The sequence below is a fragment of the Scylla paramamosain genome, chromosome 13 (genome assembly GCF_035594125.1).
Source record: "Scylla paramamosain isolate STU-SP2022 chromosome 13, ASM3559412v1, whole genome shotgun sequence".
Classification (NCBI taxonomy): Eukaryota; Metazoa; Arthropoda; class Malacostraca; order Decapoda; family Portunidae; genus Scylla; species Scylla paramamosain.
In genome coordinates, this window is record NC_087163.1 from 11,114,223 (window position 1) to 11,132,565 (window position 18,343).

The window sequence follows — 18,343 nt, forward strand, 5'->3', positions numbered from 1 at the left end:
TCCACACCACAGCAAAAGATCCTGCTAGTGGACAGCTCCTTTCCTGTGTGTCTTCCAACTTCCCTGCAAACCACTACAACTTACAGCCCTCTGTCCTCCTGTACCGAAAACTACAGGATAGCCTCTACATGGATGGGGAGTTAGTCTTGTACAGTCAGAAGATAGCTGCTCCTAAGGCATTCTCTTGCCATACATTTGCCTGCCTCCATGACAGCCACTGAGGGGTCAAAGCAACAAAGCGCTGGACAAAGCAGACAGTATTTTTGGCCAGGCATCAACCCTGATATAAAGTTCATCGTAGATGGCTGTGAGTCAAGCCAAGTACTACAGCCTTGCCAGCAACAGGAACCTCTCCTCTGTGATGACCACCTGACAAGGCCCTTCAAGTCCATCTCTGCTGACTTCTTCCATGATGAGGAGAAGTCATTCCTCATCATAGCAAACAGATTGTCTGGCTGGCCTGTGGTTGTACTCTGCAGCCTGACACTATATCTACAAGGGTCATCAGGATGTTCTTGAAGTACTTTCATGAAGTTGCCGTTCCCCTCCACCTTTGCACAGATAGAGGGCCACTGTTCAACAGCGCCAACTTCCACAGCTTCTTGGCATGCTGGGGTGTTCACCACATGGTGTCCTCACCATGTCACCCTCAGTCAAACAGCCACGGCAGTCAAAGCCGTTAAGGGCCTGTTTCTCAAGACAATTCACTCCAGGAATATTGATCATGAGGAGTAGTTCAACAGGGATCTCCTGGAGCTGTACAACACCCCTACTCCTGCAGGTCATTCCCCTGTCCATGTGCTTTATGGCCATCCTCTCCATTCCTGTGTCCAACTTCCCCAGAGTCCTTCTCTATGGAGTGGCAAGCCCAGACTGAGGATTGTGACCACCAAGCAGCCCCCTGCACTGACCAGTTCCAGCGTGAGTACAATGGACATGCTCGTCCTTTTCCTAAGTTAGGTGTCAGACAACACGGCAGGATTCAGGATACGACGTCACACTGCTGGGACAAGGTTGGGGTGGTCATGGATCACGGCAGGTCCAGGGACTATGAGATATGTCTTCCAATTGGCAGAGTCTGGTAGTACAATCATTGGTACCTGCACCCAGTGCCCCCTTCTCATGATGACCCTCTCCTTCATGTCCCTGTGGCCCCTTGCTCAGATGTGCAATGTCCTGTACACTCTCCCCCAAATGCCCCACATTGTTCTCCTTGGCTCAGGAAAAAGGAGTCCATTTGAAGGTAATTATGAATGTGGAGGAGGGAAAGAGGTGTGGATATGTGAATGAACACAGCCAATGTTCCCTTGTTTATTTATCTGTATGTACCATATATTTCTCACTTTTGTATCCTCAATGTTATTGTATGGTGGCATCCATTCATTTTATAGTACTAGCTGGTAACTGCACCCAGCAGCATCAGTAGCAGATGGGCTGCCATCTCTTACGCACCAGCCTTGCTCTTCTTTTGCCTCTCATGTCACCTCCAGCTCTCCTTCATTATATTTCTGGCCCATATCATTGAACATTTATTAGCAGCCTACAGACAAAAAAATTACATCATTGAGGGGTTCCAAGGGGAGCTATGCTCAGTTAAGTTGCAATTGGTTAGATTAGTGTCCTTGAAGAGGTCCAGGAGACAGAGCCCCCTGGTTACATTATATTTGTATTTTTTGGAAATTTTCTCCCAAAACTGGCTTTTTTCCTTTTATTTTCTCAATTTATGAACTTCATAAAATTTTTCTATATTTTCATTTATTTTGTATGATGAAAGCTGCTACAAACTGTTTTTTTACACACTGCTTTTTGCCTCATAATTTCCCTTTCCTTGTTGCCACTGCACTCTGTAATTGCTGGTTAACGACTGAAAATTAATAAAGACCAATTTGTGACAGGCATTATCATATAAACATCAGAAGAAAAGAAAAATGCATAAAAAGCTGATGAAATAAAGTGCACACTTAACATGGAAAATTAACAGTTTATTGAATGATTGAGATAATCTTCATCAATTTTAACACTTTTGAAGTGTTCTATAAGAATAATTTTTCAGATCCTCACTCAAAAATATTTCAGCCTCCCACCAATTGATAATAAATGTTCTTAACAAGGGCCATCTTGTTAGCACACCCTGCAGGGTGGAACCAATGAAAGGGGATCCCTGTGACCAAGACCAGATGTGTTTTTTTTTTATCTTTTCTTTAAACTTGAACTTCAGCTTATTTTTTAGAATTTTACTCAGACAATGTATACACAGCATTTAATGAAGACCCTTTTTTTCTAATATACAATCTCGTGGCACATGTCCCTCTGGGAAGAGCACTATGCTAGTGATTCCCTTGTAGGAAGGGCAACACAATTATGGGGAAAGAGGGGGCTTCACCTTGCCATTAAGGTGATGAGTGGTCACAACTATTAATGTTAATGGAATGAGTGAAGCTAGGAAAAGAAGAGTGGTAACGGAAGGTATTAGAAATGGAAGAATTTTGGAGCAGGGGTGCAAGAGAGACACACATGAAAAGTTTGGACTGCATGAATGGAAATGAGGTGTGGAAGGGAGTTTAAGGAGTGGTGTGATGTGGATATCAGTGCCAAGGGAAGAGGAAAAGAAAGATAACGATTCACTTTCACCCCAACAATTTGGAAGGGAATGGGTTACCTGAGTGAAAGGGATACAAGATAGTGTGGAGAGAGAGAGAGAGAGAGAGAGAGAGAGAGAGAGAGAGAGAGAGAGAGAGAGAGAGAGAGAGAGAGAGAGAGAGAGAGAGAGAGAGAGAGAGAGAGAGAGAGAGAGAGAGAGAGAGAGAGAGAGAGAGAGAGAGAGAGAGAGAGAGAGAGAGAGAGAGAGAGAGAGAGAGAGAAAAGGATACAAGATAGTGGGGCAAGTGGAGAAAAAAAAAGAATAATCAGATGTGCATAGGTCTGTGTTTTTAAATGCAAAGTGACAAAAGGAGAAAGAAGATGATGCAATGCACAGGTAAACATGAAGGAAGAGGGATAAAAATGATAAGTAAAAGAGCCTAATGGACTATGTAGTAGTGAATAAGAGATTGAAGAATGATGTGTTGGATACCAAAATAGTGAGAGGAATGTGTGATAGGTCAAGTTAATAGTTAAAAGTGGGTAGTTAAAATAAGATTAGGATGGGAATGTAGTAAGAATGGTGATACAGAGTGAATGCAAAAAGCAGGCTGGACAGGAAAGAGCATAAAGAGGAATATGAGGTGTGAAAACCAAAGGGAAACTAAGGATAAGTTGAAGGAGGATAAAGTGCAAAAAAGATGTTTAACCTGCCCAGTGCCAATGTTGTAAATCTATGGCATCTCGCATATCTGCTCTCAGTGCCGTTGCAAAGAATTTACTGCGGCAACTTAAAAAATTCTAGACTGTTTATTTGTTAATTGAACTTGACAAAAAAAAAAAAAAAAAAAAAAAACACTGCATCTACTCAAACCTTAGTCTGGCCCGTGGATTTGTATGTAGTCATACGACACGACACCCTTGGAAGTGCACTGACTCACAATTTCATTAAAATGAATGTCTTGCAGGATTGAGCCCTGAGCCCTGCTTCAGAGAATATCACACACTTACTTCTAAAGTGATTTATTATTGATTATATATAATATCTTTATCTCTAAAGCTGAACTCTTTGCTCAAACCTTTGCTTAAAACTCTACCTTGGATGATTCAGAGCTTGTTCATCTCTCTCCTCCATCCTCTGACTACTTCATGCTACCTGTTAAAATTCTTCACAATGATGTTTTCCATGCCCTTGGTGACCTAAACCCTTAGAAGGATAATGGACCTGATGGGGACCCTCCTATTGTTCTCTGAAACTATGCCTCTGTGCTTGCACCTTGCCTAGTAAAACTTCCAACTCTGTCTGCCAGCATCTACTTTTCCTTCTTGCTGGAAGTTTGCCTGTTCCTAAAAAGGGTGACCATTCTAATCCCTCAAACTACCATCCTATTGCTTTAATTTCCTGCCTATCTAAAGTTTTTGAATCTATCTTCAACAGGAAGATTCTTAAACATCTATCACTTCACAACCTTCTATCTGATTGCCAGTATGGGTTCTGTCAAGGCTGCTCTACTGGTGATATTCTGACTTTCCTTAATGAGTCTTGGTCATCTTCTTTTAGAGATTTTGATGAAACTTTTGCTGTTGACTTAGACAGACATGTTTAAAGCTTTTGACAGAGTCTGGCACAAAGCTTTGATTTCCAAACTATCCTCCTACAGTTTCTATCCTTTTTTCTGTAACTTCATCTCAAGTTTGCTTTCTGACCATTCTATTGCTGTTGTGGTAGATGGTCACAGTTCTCATAAATCTATTAACAGTGGTATTCCTCTGGGTTTTGTCCTGTTACCCACTCTCTTCTTATTATTCATCAATTATCTTCTAAACCAAACTTCTTGTTCTATCCGCTCCTACACCGATGATACCACCCTGCACTCTTCCACATCTTTTCGTAGACAACCAACCCTTCAGGAAGTAAACTGTTCCCACAGGGAAGCCACAGAATGCTTGACTTCTTACCTGTCTAAAATTTCTGATTAAGGTAGAGCAAACTTTGTATTGTTCAATGCCTCAAAAACTCAATTCCTCCATCTATCAACTCAACACAACCTTCCAGATAACTATCCCCTCTTCTTCAATGACTCTCAACTGTCCCACTCTTCTACAATGAACATCCTTGGTCTGTCCTTTACTTATAATCTAAACTGGAAATTTCACATTTCATCTGTAGCTAAAACAGCTTCTATGAAGTTAGGCATTTTGAGATATCTCTGCCAGTTTTTCTCATCCTTCCAGCTGCTGACTCTGTACAGGGGCCTTATCCATCCATGTATGGATTATGCTTCACATGTCTTGGGGGTTTCCACTCATCCTGCTCTTCTAGACAGGTTGGAATAAAAAACTTTTCATCTCATCAACTCCTCTCCTCTATATGACTGTCTTCAGCCTCTTTCTCATTGCTGCAATGTTGCATCTCTTGCTATCTTCTACTGCTATTTTCATGCTAACTGTTCTTCTGACCTTGCCAACTGTATGCCTCCCCTCCTCCTGCGGACTTTCTTCATTGTCCCACCCCTATTCTGTCCATTTCTCTAATGCAAGAGTTAACCAGTATTCTCAATAATTAATCTTTTTCTCTGGTAAACTCTGGAATTCCCTGCCTGCTTCTGTATTTCCACCTTCCTATGACTTGAATTCCTTAAATGGGGAGGTTTCAAAACACTTATCCTTCAATTTTTGACTACCACTTTTGATCTTATTTGGGGACAGGCATCTCATGGAGTCGTCTTTTCTTTTTTTATTGGATTTTGTTGCCCTTGGCTGGTATCATATATATATATATATATATATATATATATATATATATATATATATATATATATATATATATATATATATATATATATATATATATATATATATATATATATATATATATATATATATATATATATATATATATATATATATATATATATATATATATATATATATATATGTAAAGAGAAAGAAAACAATGGAAAAGTGCCATCACAAATTCAATCATATACAAATTGCAATAGCCAAGTGATCATGCAGTGAAATGAATAATGTAATGGCAACAATCATTTTCTCACATACTACTGTATCAGTCTCAACAATTATTATTATTATTATATATATGTATATCCATCATTTCATATATCCATCCCATATGCATATGTTCATATTCATCCCACATGTGCCCATGGCCAGCCAGTCTATTTTTAACCTTTCTCCTCCTTCTCTACCTCTCAAGGGAATTTCACATCCATTTCCAGTCCTTAGGGAAAACACCTGTGTTCGCTCTGAGTCTTCCTTCCTGGTCAATGGCTAATATAACAAGATATCCTATCTGCTCCTTCACCTCATTTCCTGGCATCTCATTTGTCATTTCTTCACCCCATAACCTAAAATGTGATCCACTTAGCTGAGACAAATATAGCCTGCATGGCAGCAAGCAGTCTGTCAGTCCCAGTCAGTGAGTTCCCATCCGAGAGTCAGTCATGAACAGTCAGTCTTGATCTCTCACTCAGTTCCGCTCAGTCACAGTCAGTCTTGAGAGATGCTGCTCAGTCATTTTTTCATATCACTTCTGAGAGAGAGAACAATCAATCGTCATGTTATAATCTCATCTTGAATCAAGTGTGTACATTCTCTACTATTAAATCAAGAACTATCATGTCTTTTACTCACACATATCATCTCTATCAACCTGCTACTGGTCCTCCACGCTACAACACTATCAAGCTCAATGCCGGTCCTCCACACTACCAACATACCAAGCTCCTCATCTGATCCAGCAGTGGTAAGTATCTCATCTTAACTCAGAACAGTAGTAAAGAGGAGCAGAGGTAAAACTATTTGATACATTGGTAGCAGCGGTAGTCAATCAAGCAGGAAACAAGTGGTGAAAATCAATCCTGTCCCTTCATCAAGTAAATACTAGAACAAGTTGTGCAACTGAAGACATACGAACTCACAAGTACATGCCAAGACACGAATATCATGTCATGTTCTATTACTGCTGTGGTAGACGGTCACTGTTCTTCTCCTAAATCTATTAACAGTGGTGTTCCTCAGGGTTCTGTCCTGTCACCCACTCTCTTCTTATTATTCATTAATGATCTTCTAAAGTTTCTAAACCAAACTTCTTGTCCTATCCACTCCTACGCTGATGATACCACCCTGCACCTTTCCACGTCTTTTCATAGACGTCCAATCCTTCAGGAAGTAAACATTTCACGCAGGGAAGCCACAGAACACCTGACTTCTGATCTTTCTAAAATTTATGATTGAGGCAGAGCAAACTTGGTATTGTTCAATGCCTCAAAAACTCAATTCCTCCATCTATCGACTCGACACAACCTTCCAGACAACTATCCCCTCTTCTTCAGTGACACTCAACTGTCTCCCTCTTCTACACTGAACATCCTCGGTCTGTCCTTTACTTATAATCTGAACTGGAAACTTCACATCTCATCTCTAGCTAAAACAGCTTCTATGAAGTTAGGCGTTCTGAGACGTCTCCGCCAGTTTTTCTCACCCCCCCCAGCTGCTAACTCTGTACAAGGGCCTTATCCATCCATGTATGGAGTATGCTTCACATGTCTGGGGGAGGGGGTTCCACTCATACTGCTCTTCTAGACAGGGTGGAATCAAAAGCTTTTCTCCTCTAACTGACTGTCTTCAGCTTCTCTCTCACCACCGCAATGTTGCATCTCTAGCTGTCTTCTACCGCTATTTTCATGCTAACTGCTCTTCCGATCTTGCTAACTGCATGCCTCCCATCCTCCCACAGCCTCGCTGCATAAGACTTTCTTCTTTCTCTCACCCCTATTCTCTCCACCTCTCTAACACAAGAGTTAACCAGTATTCTCAATCATTCATCCCTTTCTCTGGTAAACTCTGGAACTCCCTGCCTGCTTCTGTATTTCCACCTTCCCATGACTTGAATTCCTTCAATAGGGAGGTTTCAAGACACTTACCCTTCAATTTTTTACTACCACTTTGGACCCTTTTATGGGACTGGCATTTCAGTGGGCATTTTTTTAATTAGATTTTTGTTGCCCTTGGCCAGTGTCCCTCCTACATAAAAAAAAAAAAAGCCTTATTGCAGGCAAGTTGCAAGGTTGATAATCCATGTGCTCTCTCTCTCTCTCTCTCTCTCTCTCTCTCTCTCTCTCTCTCTCTCTCTCTCTCTCTCTCTCTCCCCTGGCTGCACCCTGCTCCTCTCCGCTTCCACGTGAATCATCCCTGTGGCCATACCCTGCTCCTACTCCACTCCCACGTGATTCGTCCCTGTGGCCTGCACCTGTCTGCTGGCACACCCTGTTGCTACCGCTCTAGTTGCCATCCTGCTTCCTTCCCAAGGTGTGGGTGTCCCTTCGCTCCTTCCCCAAGAGATCCCAGTGCTCATGGCCTTGGCTTCTTCCCCATGCCAAATCCCTACCCACCACCCACTCCACCAGTGCTCACAGCCAGGCCTCACTGGACATCTTCCCACATCTGCTGCAGCTGTGTTCCTCCAGTCATCTGCTGTCACTTCCCTGCCAATATTTAAGTATCGAATCCAATTCACATTATTCTTGTCTTTTCACTCTTCCTTTTTCTGCTCTTAAGTGGTGCCTGTCTATTTATCTACTTCTCTATATGTCTGTCCGTTTGTCTACCTATCTGTCTCCTGCCATCTGTCTGTCTGTCTGTCTATCAGTGTTTATATCATTCCCTTCTGTCTTTCACTATTATTTGCTACTGTCTGTGTTATCATATTGCATGCTATTCTGTGTGTTTATATTTCTGTGCCTATTATTCCTTGCTTATCTGTGAGCTTCCCCTTGCTCATGCAAACACACTCACAGTCTACACTATCTCCTTCATCACCTGTCACAGTGTCTACTGAAACCACCGCTACTCCTCATATCACCTTTATACACGAATCTCATCACCTTCCTAATTTTTCTGGTACTGGCACAGAGACTGTTCATCAGCTTATTTAAAGAATTTAGGAGGAATGCACTTGCCATTCAGCCACATCTGATAAGGAAAAAATATCCACTTTCAAATCATGTATCTGTCATGAGCCTTCAAGTCTCACTGGCCTGTTGGTGAAATCAGACAAATTTGCTTCTCTCACCATATTTGAGGACTTCACCACTCACCTCAGAATTCATTTCCAGAGTCATTTCAAGCTTGGAGCCATCCATTCTCTTCTCAAACTCTCCAGATCTATCTCACAGCACATCCACCCACACACTAATCCTTACCAGGCAGAAAACATTGCTCAGAACTGATCACTCAGCCCCAAGACTCAAATTGGCTTACAAATGACTCATTATCATCAGATGAATTACAAAGACTCATAGCATATATCTTGTTCACCTTCTTTCTTAATGCTCCCAATTTTCAGGTCACCAGTGACATCAAATTCCACAAATCAGATTACATATATGATGTCTGCAAAGTAATTTCTGATAAGTGTCCCTTTCCCACCTCTGAACCAGTTCAGGCTCTCAGTGCCTCCTCACCTGACTTACTCACCTCTCCTCTTCACCCACCTTTCTGTTCATCTTCTTCTTGTGGATGTTACATTAGACACACGTCTCATCTCGATATCAGTACACTCGATTGAAATTGAGATCAAGAAAATGTCACCTGCAACCATTGCAAGCTGCCTGGTCATGTTCTTGCACAGTGTAGGGTTGTTCTTAATACTTCAGGAAGACACTCATTCAATCAAGAAACATTCTGTTCCTTCCACAAAAGGGTAGGTCATTTCTTACAAAACTCAAATTGGTTTACAAATGACTCATTGTCACCAGATGGGTTAAAAAGGCTCATAGCTTATATCTTGTTCACCTCCTTTCTTGATGTTTCCAATTTCCAGGCCACCAGTGACATCAAATTCCACAAATCAGATTACATATATGGTGTCTGCAACGTAATTTCTAATAAGTGTCCCCTTCCCACCTCTGAACCTCTTCAGACTCTCACTGCCTCCTCACCTGACTTGCTCACCTCTCCTCTTCACCCACCTTCCGTTCTTCTTCTTGTAGACATTACATTAGACTGTGCAGGCATTTTCATGAACAGTCTCAGTCTCCAAAAACATCATCAGAAAACTCTTTGTGTCCTACTCTGACCAATCCATCATAACCTCATCCATCCTCAAGTCTTCACCTTCTTATGTACTGAAACATCGTACAAAACGCAGGGTATGCTTCACTCATCCTCCTAACTCAGCACTTCCTTCATTTAACATCTGATATGCTGGATTATTCAATGGTATTGTCATAGATGCTATGTGTCATTCTGTATCCTACAAAGTTTTCTTTGACAGCTAACCTTATACAGATGGATGTATTTAGGGAACTTTCTTCCTCTTCTCAGGATCACATCACTACATTACCTTCTGATATAAATCTCAATGGTATATCTGGGAAAATGATCTTACCTCACAGGAAAGTACTCTTATCACTGTCTTTATCACCAAAGGAACCAGACATATGTGATTATTTTTATATTGTATCTGATGTATCTTTCAATGTTGATCTTTTCATAGGCTTCAACACCATGTGCAAATATGATATCAGTATTTTCCCTGCCATCAATGAAATCACTCAAGGGGATATTTATATTCCTACTGTTCTTCCCTCTGATACTTCCTCTCTTGCTGGTGTAGTGGCATCTGTTGCAACTCTTCCTTCTACTAGCAATCAGATGTTATCTAAATGGGATTCTTGTGTTATGTCATCTAATTTGCCTGTCTCACAGCCTCATTCTCAATCACTTTCCCAGTCAGACCAAAGTGTAACTCCTTATAAACACATTTTTTCTAGCAGATCTGGTAATGCTATCTGAATGTGCTTTATATGTTGTATACACTAAGGTTAACTATGCTGTATCAAGCACTGATATCCTCTGTTATGCACAAAAATCTACATACAAAGGTGTTGAGTTAGAATCCATTCTTACCACAATCGATGACAATGGATTCTGCAAAATCGGGCTAAAAAATGTCAAATCTACACCTGTCAAACTCAAAGCAGGTGTGCTACTCGGAGAAGACTTGCCTTACTCTGAGAAAGTTGTAATCTTAGATAATTTACCTTCTTTCTCTATCAATAATGTATCTGCATCTGACAGCTATGATATGTCTTCTTTGCTGCTTATCACAGATAATTACATATCTGTACTTGATTTCCCAGAATTTCAACATGAATTACTCACTCTCCTGAATTCTTTCAGGAATGTTGTCTCACTCCCTGGTGAAACTCTGGGCCATACAGATGTCATCACTCATGCTATTCACCTGATGCCTGGAGTCCAGACCATCTTACACTCCCAGCTACAGGGTGCCACACGGTTGTCGTGTTCTGTTTCATGAAGCCGTGCAAGGTATGTTACTTCAGGATGTAGTGCAACCTGCCTGTTCATCTCATAACACTCCCTTGTTACTCATTCCAAAGAAACAAGGTAAATGGCATGCCGTTGTCTACTTAAGGAAACTAAACGCATCTACCATTCCTGACCATTATCCAATGCTGAGGTTAGGTGATCTTCAGTCTCTCGGTGATTCAAATGTGGTATTTTCCAGACTAGATTTACACTCAGGATTCTTCCAAGTTGAATTAGAGGAAAATTCATGGCCATGTACTGCTTTCATTACCTCCTCTGGCCAATTCATGTTCAAACGCATGGTTCAAGGTCTACATAACTCGCCTTTAACGTTTCAGAGATTGATTATTTTCTATTCTCTCAGGTCTCATCGGTAAAAGTGTGTTCTGCTTCCTTGATGACATTATTGCATCAGGGCCATTTTCACACACTGTCTCTCTGTTATGCTTTCAAGCTGCTGGCATAAAGATCAAACTCATTAAATGCTCATTTCTCCAACAGTAAGTCAAATTCTTGGTCACAATGTTAATAGAGATGGTATTCACATGTTAAATGACAAGGTAAATGCTGTGAAGAATTTCCCTGTTCCTACTAATATCCATCAGATCAGGCAATTCATTGGTCTTGCTGGATTTTATCACCAGTTCATCAAAAATTTCAGCCTTATCACTCAACCTCTCACTCATTTACTCAAGAAAAATGTTCCATTCATCTGGTCCAGAAAGGAACAAGGTGTCTTTGATCTTCTCTAAACTGCCTCATGTCGAGCACCAGTTCTTGTTTTTCCTAATTTTCAGAAGATTTCATCTTATACACTGACGCTTCTGGTTTTGGAATCAGTGCTGTTCTCATACAGAAAGATTCACTTGGTAAATATCATGTATTAGTGTATCCCAGCAGACTTCTCAACAAGGCAGGGCAAAATTATGATGTCACAAAGCATGAAAGTCTCGCTGTGATCTGGGCATTACATAATTTCCGTGAACTCATCATGTCCACATTGATCATTGTGTTGTCATAAGGACCTTCAAAGGCAACAACTTTGCAGGTCAATTTGCTCGCTGGCATCTCACGATTCAAGAATTTAACCCTACATTTTCATGTATTCCTGGTAAGGCAAACTTAGTGGCAGACACACTATCATGCAATGTTGCCGCTATCTCCACATTGACAAAATCCTGGCATGCCAACCACGGATGAAATAAGGAAACATCAACATTCAGATGCCTTCTGTTCTAGTGTTGCTTTTTAACTAGAATCTGGTGATGAGACAAGTCTTCCTGAGTTGCAAGTGAGTGCTGATACGTTTTTCATGAAAGATGGTCTCTTGTATAAATCAAGTGATGTCTCTACTGATGATTCTAGTGAGTGTTTATCTCAGCTCGTGATACCTCAGTCACTACTGAGTACCATACTTCACCACATTCACAACTCACCCCATGCAGAACATCCAGGTCAGGACAGATGCCTCGCACAAGCAAAATGATCACATTTCTGGCCAACTATGAGGGAAGATATTTTCAACAATGTGCACTCTGTTCTCCGTGTGCTTCACACCATCCCTCACTCACTCACAACAATCCATTGCTTCCCTGCCCCATCGCTTCCGCTCCTTGGTATTCAGTCACAGTTGATCTGCTTAAACTTCCACTTACAGAGAACTATTATCAGTATTTTCTAGTTTGTGTGAATAGTTTCACTCATTTCACCATTCTTGTTGCTTTCAAGGACAAAACTGTAACTTCTGTTGGTTGTGTGTTATCACTGACAATATCATTTGTCCTTATAACTCTCCTCATGGCATCTTAACCGACAATGGTGCTGAATTCAATAACTCTGTCTTACAGGAGATTTGTAAAGAATTTCATATCAAGAAATTTAACCGTTCCTTACTCACCCAGTTCAAACAGCGAAGTAGAGCATTATAATAAACGTATCCTTGAAGTTCTGCATTACATAACTGAAGCAAAATACTCATAGGACGAATGGCTTCCTCAGATAGCCTGCTCCATCAACCCAGCAATCCACTCCACCATCAACGAGTCTTTGTGCTGTTTGGTACTGACAAGCATCTTCCATATGAATTTCTCCACAGCATGCTGCATCCTGTCTACAACATGGATGACTATGTCAAATGTTATCTCCACGATTTTTAGTTCACTTGTAAGCTCATTCACGATCACCTCACTGCATCGCAACCTGAGATGCTGCAGAAACAGTATCATAGAGCAACAGATTCTTTCACTGAAGTTGGCGATATAGTCTTTGCCAGAGTTCATGATTGCAACTCTAAACTAGATCCATTGTTCTTTGGACCACACCATGTAATCGAATCTCTCCATGGCCACAAAGTAAAAATTCTAGATCTCAAAACCTTAGTAGAACAGATCATCTATGTCAATCATATGAAGTGTGTGAACAAGGGACTCGATGATGAGTGTGCACATCAGGTATCATTAAGTTCTGATTTAACAGACCCTTCAAGCAACTCAAGCTTTACCACACACACACACACACACATTCATCTTACAGACAGAAACTTCATTCCCATTCTAAGGTTTAATCATCTAGTTTCAATATCATGTATATAAGTGTATATTTCTCTTTATTTATATGTGTTGTACATTTATTATATTATCATGTCTGTTTGTTATTATTAAGGTTCTTGTTCCATACTCTCTCTCTCTCTCTGATATCATGTATTATCTGTTAATTGCTCCCATCTTACTGCTCTCTTTATTGTTATGTCCAAATGCAAGGACACATTTTTCGAGGGGGAAGGCAACTGTATCAGTCTCAACAATTATTATTATTATATAAATATATATATATATATATATATATATATATATATATATATATATATATATATATATATATATATATATATATATATATATATATATATATATATATATATATATACAGTAAAATCCCTCTTATCCGGCATCAACAGAACCGAATAGAAGACGGAACTTGAATAGAAGTGAAATTATGTCCACAATCACCACCCTACACTCACGCATCTTACCATAATAAAGATCAGCTGATCTGATCAGCTGCTTAAGTGTAAGCACAACACGCTTCCTCTTTTCTACAACTTTAGGCATGATGAAGGTGTCAGGCGATAAACAGTGCACACGCAGGACTGAGTCACTGAGTAAACACAGTGCAGTGGGCTGCGGATGGTGCAAAGCAGTGCGCTCTGGTGGCGAAGGGACAAAGTATGCCTCGTGTGGGAATTTTAATCGATTTTATGAGTACACATTGATTTTTTATTGATTTTAAGGCTCAAGAAAAATATGCCGGATACTTGAAGCTGCCGGATACTCGAATGCCGGATAAGAGGGATTTTACTCTATGTATGTATATATATATATATATATATATATATATATATATATATATATATATATATATATATATATATATATATATATATATATATATATATATATATATATATATATATATATATATATATATATATATATAATTACTCCCAGTGAGGTCTAAAGCACTGTTCAGGGGGTGCTGTGAACTTATTATTAAACCCAACTGTGACCTCACTGAATGTTTCCCTTTATGTCTCACAACACAAGGGAGCAGTCACAGTCTGCCCTCTAAAGACAACTCTCTTCCTCCACACAAAACTACAAGCACCTTATAACACACACACCCTTCACTCAAAAATTTTAAAATCATCATGGCGACTCCTACACCAGCCTCGGAGTCCCCATCTGGGGAGGGGACCATAAATGTCCCCAGGTCGGACTGCCTTTCTGTCAATGACCCTAAATGTCTTGACACCGCCCTCAACTTTTTCTTCATTAACTTCTGCAACATTCGCAGTCTAAGATCTAATTTCCAGTCTGTAGAACACCACCTCTCCTCTTCTAAATCTCATCTTCTTTTCCTCACTGAAACTCAGGTGTCTGAGGCAACTGACAGTAACCCCATTTCTGTTCCCTCCTACTTTCTCTATCCTCATTTTCCATCCAAAGCTGGATGTTGCGTTTATGTGCGCAAAGACTTAACCTGCTCTCGTGCCCACGCTCTTGAATCTTCCGAATTTTCCACCATCTGGCTACGAATCCAGAGTCACTCTCAAACTAAATTTATCTGTGCTGTATACCTTCCCTTTTGCAGAGATCTCCATTCTTGGAAACTTCAATGTTCACCACCAGCTTTAGCTTTCCTCGGCCTTCACTGACCATCCTGGTGGACTAGCCTTCAACTTTGCTATCCTCCATGACCTAGAGCGATTGGTGCAACACCCTGCTCGTATTCCTGACTGTCTTGGAGATACGCCCAACATTCTTGACCTTTTCCTGACCTCTAATCCTTCTGCTTATGCTGTCACCCTTTCTTCTCCATTGGGCTCCTCCGATCACAATCACATATCTGTATCTTGTCCTATCGCTCCAATTCCTCCTCAGGATCCCCCTAACCGAAGGTGCCTCTAGCATTTTGCCTCTGCTAGTTGGGGGGACCTGAGGAGGTATTTTGCTGATTTTCCTTAGAATGACTACTGCTTCCGTGTCAGAGACCCTTCTTTGTGTGCTGAGCGAATAACAGAGGTGATAGTGTCTAGCATGGAGGCGTACATTCCTCACTCTTTTTCTCGACCTAAACATTCCAAACCTTGGTTTAACACAGCTTGTTCTCGTGCTATACATGATAGAGAGGTGGCCCATAAAAGGTACTTAAGCCTTCCATCACCAGAATCTCATGCACTTTATATTTCTGCCCGGAACCATGCCAAGTCTGTTCTTCAACTAGCCAAAAACTCCTTCATTAACAGAGAGTGTCAAAAACTTTCAAGATCTAACTCCCCTCATGACTTCTGGCATCTAGCCAAAAATATCTCCAATAACGTTGCTTCTTCTTTCCCTCCTTTATTTCAACCAGGTGGCACCACTGCTATCACATCTATTTCTAAAGCTGAACTCTTCGCTCAAACCTTTGCGAAAAACGCTACCTTGAACGATTCTGGGCTCGTTCCTCTCTCTCGTCCTCCCTCCAACTAATTCATGCTACCTATTAAAATTCTTCGCAATGATGTTTTCCATGCCCTTACTGGCCTAAACCCTCAGAAGGCTTATGGACCTGATGGGGTCCCTCCTATTGTTCTCCGAAACTGTGCCTCCGTTCTTGCACCTTGCCTAGTCAAACTCTTTCAGCTCTGTCTGTCAACATCTACCTTTCCTTCTTGCTGGAAGTTTGCCTACATCCAGCCTGTTCCTAAAAAGGGTGACCATTCTAATCCCTCAAACTACCATCCTATTGCTTTAATTTCCTGCCTATCTAAAGTTTTTGAATCTACCCTCAACAGGAAGATTCTTAAACATCTATCACTTCACAACCTTCTATCTGAAGGTTGTGAAGTTCCGTCAAGGCCGCTGTACTGGTGATCTTCTGGCTTTCCTTACTGGGTCTTGGTCATCCTCTTTTAGAGATTTTGGTGAAACTTTTGCTGTTGCCTTGGACATATCAAAAGCATTTGATAGAGTCTGGCACAAAGCTTTGATTTCCAAACTACCCTCCTACAGCTTCTATCCTTTTCTCTGTAACTTCATCTCAAGTTTCCTTTCTGACCATTCAATTGCTGCTGTGGTAGACGGCCACTGTTCTTCTCCTAAATCTACTAACAGTAGTGTTCCTCAGGGTTCTGTCCTGTCACCCACTCTCTTCTTATTATTCATTAATGATCATCCACACTACAACACTACCAAGTTCACTACTGGTCCTCCACGCTACTAACACACCAAGCTCCTCATCTGATCCAGCAGTGGCAAGTATCTTATTTAAAGTCAGAACAGTAGTAAAGAAGAGGAGAGGTAAAACTATTTGATACACTACAAGTAGGCTACCAATTGCATGAACACTAGTATTGTGATGATTTATCATTACTGAGGTGACATAACCATTCATAAAAATTGGTAGAGGCCAGAAATCACTAGCACCATGAAATCACTGGTATTGCTATTTGTTACATTTTGGGCACCCAAGCCAGGCATCATATGCTATGGGTTTAAAAAAAATGTTTCACTTTGCTAAAGCACTTACTATGCATTTTCCTACCATCTTTACATCGTTTGGGATTTTTGAGCTCATAAAAAAAAAAAAAAATTAATTAAAATCAGCTGGCACCACAGGCAGATCCATGATTAAAATGGCTGGCACAGCATAGGTTAATGTATTCAAGAATGTTGACTACAGTAGCAGCAGAAATTATGGGGTATAGAAAGCTTTGGGATAGGTGTAAGGGAAATGTATGATAGATAGCCAATGTTGGAGACAATAAAAAAAAAAGAGCATAAGAAAAAAAAAATGTGCAAAAACATGTTTGAGGAAATTAAAATCAAAAGACATAGGAAAGAGGAAGAAAGTATAAAAAGAGTAGATGATGTTTGCTGGAGAGGTTAGTGAAGACAAATTGTTTTGAAAGAAAGTTGAGAAAAACAGAGGGAAAGAGTGTGAGAATGTGAGAATAAGGAGAGGATGAAGTTCTTGTAAATAGGCTAGTAAGCAGTGGAAAGGGTAAGGAAAAGGCATTTTTACTATTCAGTGAATGATAATAGGAGAGTTAACAGTACCCAGTATGGATATGGAAGCAAGTGAAGAGAGTATATATATGCAGCAAGAAATTGATAGGGAGGAAGTAGAGAAAATCATAGCCAGGCTAAAGTTTGGCAAAACTGTCAGTATGGATGGATTAACTGCAGAAATGAAGGTGAAGTGGTATTAAGATTGGATATTTCTAATATGTGAACTCATATGAAAGTCAGGAAAAGTACCAGATTTGTGGAGGCAAACAGTTATTGAAACTCTATATAAAGGTATAAATTTGCTGGAATGAGCATATAAAGTTATAGAGATATGAGTTTGCATAGTGTGCCAGAAAAGTCTATATGAGACTCTTGAGTGAGAGACTGATGGAGGTGACTGAGTTGAAGGTCAATGAGGAACTGGGAAGATTCAGGACAAGAAAAGATCTTGTGGAACAGATTTTAGTGATAAAAATTATAATAGAGGAGTACTTAGGAAAGAGTGAAAAGTTTTATGCAGTATTAATAGATGTATAGAAACCATATGATAGGATGGGTGAAGAGGCTCTTCAAGATGTTCTGAAAATTTATGCTGTAGGAGGACAGTTGTTGGAAGAAATCATGGCTTCCTATACAAGTGCATGTGTGAGCATGGAAGGAAACCTAAGAGAGAATTTCATGAAAGCAATAGGAATGAGAAAGAAATGTGTGATGTTCCCATGGTAGTTTAATATTTTCATGGATGACTGTATGAGGAAACAGAAAGCTAAAATAAGAAATGTTGGTGCAAGACGGATGAAATTGAGAGGAATAGGCCTTAATAGTTTCTTTGCAGATAAAACAATCTTTTTGGGGAA

General features: G+C 40.3%; 1 protein-coding gene across 5 annotated transcripts in view; it reads right to left on the minus strand.

Annotated features, from left to right (window-relative positions):
* Positions 1-18,343, minus strand: part of LOC135106431 (mpv17-like protein 2) — an 84,429-nt gene that overhangs the window by 18,369 nt on the left and 47,717 nt on the right. Inside the window, exon 6 of one of the 5 annotated variants that reach the window (XR_010271299.1) lies at positions 5,648-6,133. The exons of the other annotated variants lie outside the window; for them this stretch is intronic. The gene's annotated coding sequence lies outside the window, so the exon portion shown is untranslated. Of the gene's footprint in view, positions 1-5,647; positions 6,134-18,343 lie in introns of those variants that run through there. 5 annotated transcript variants of the gene reach the window in all.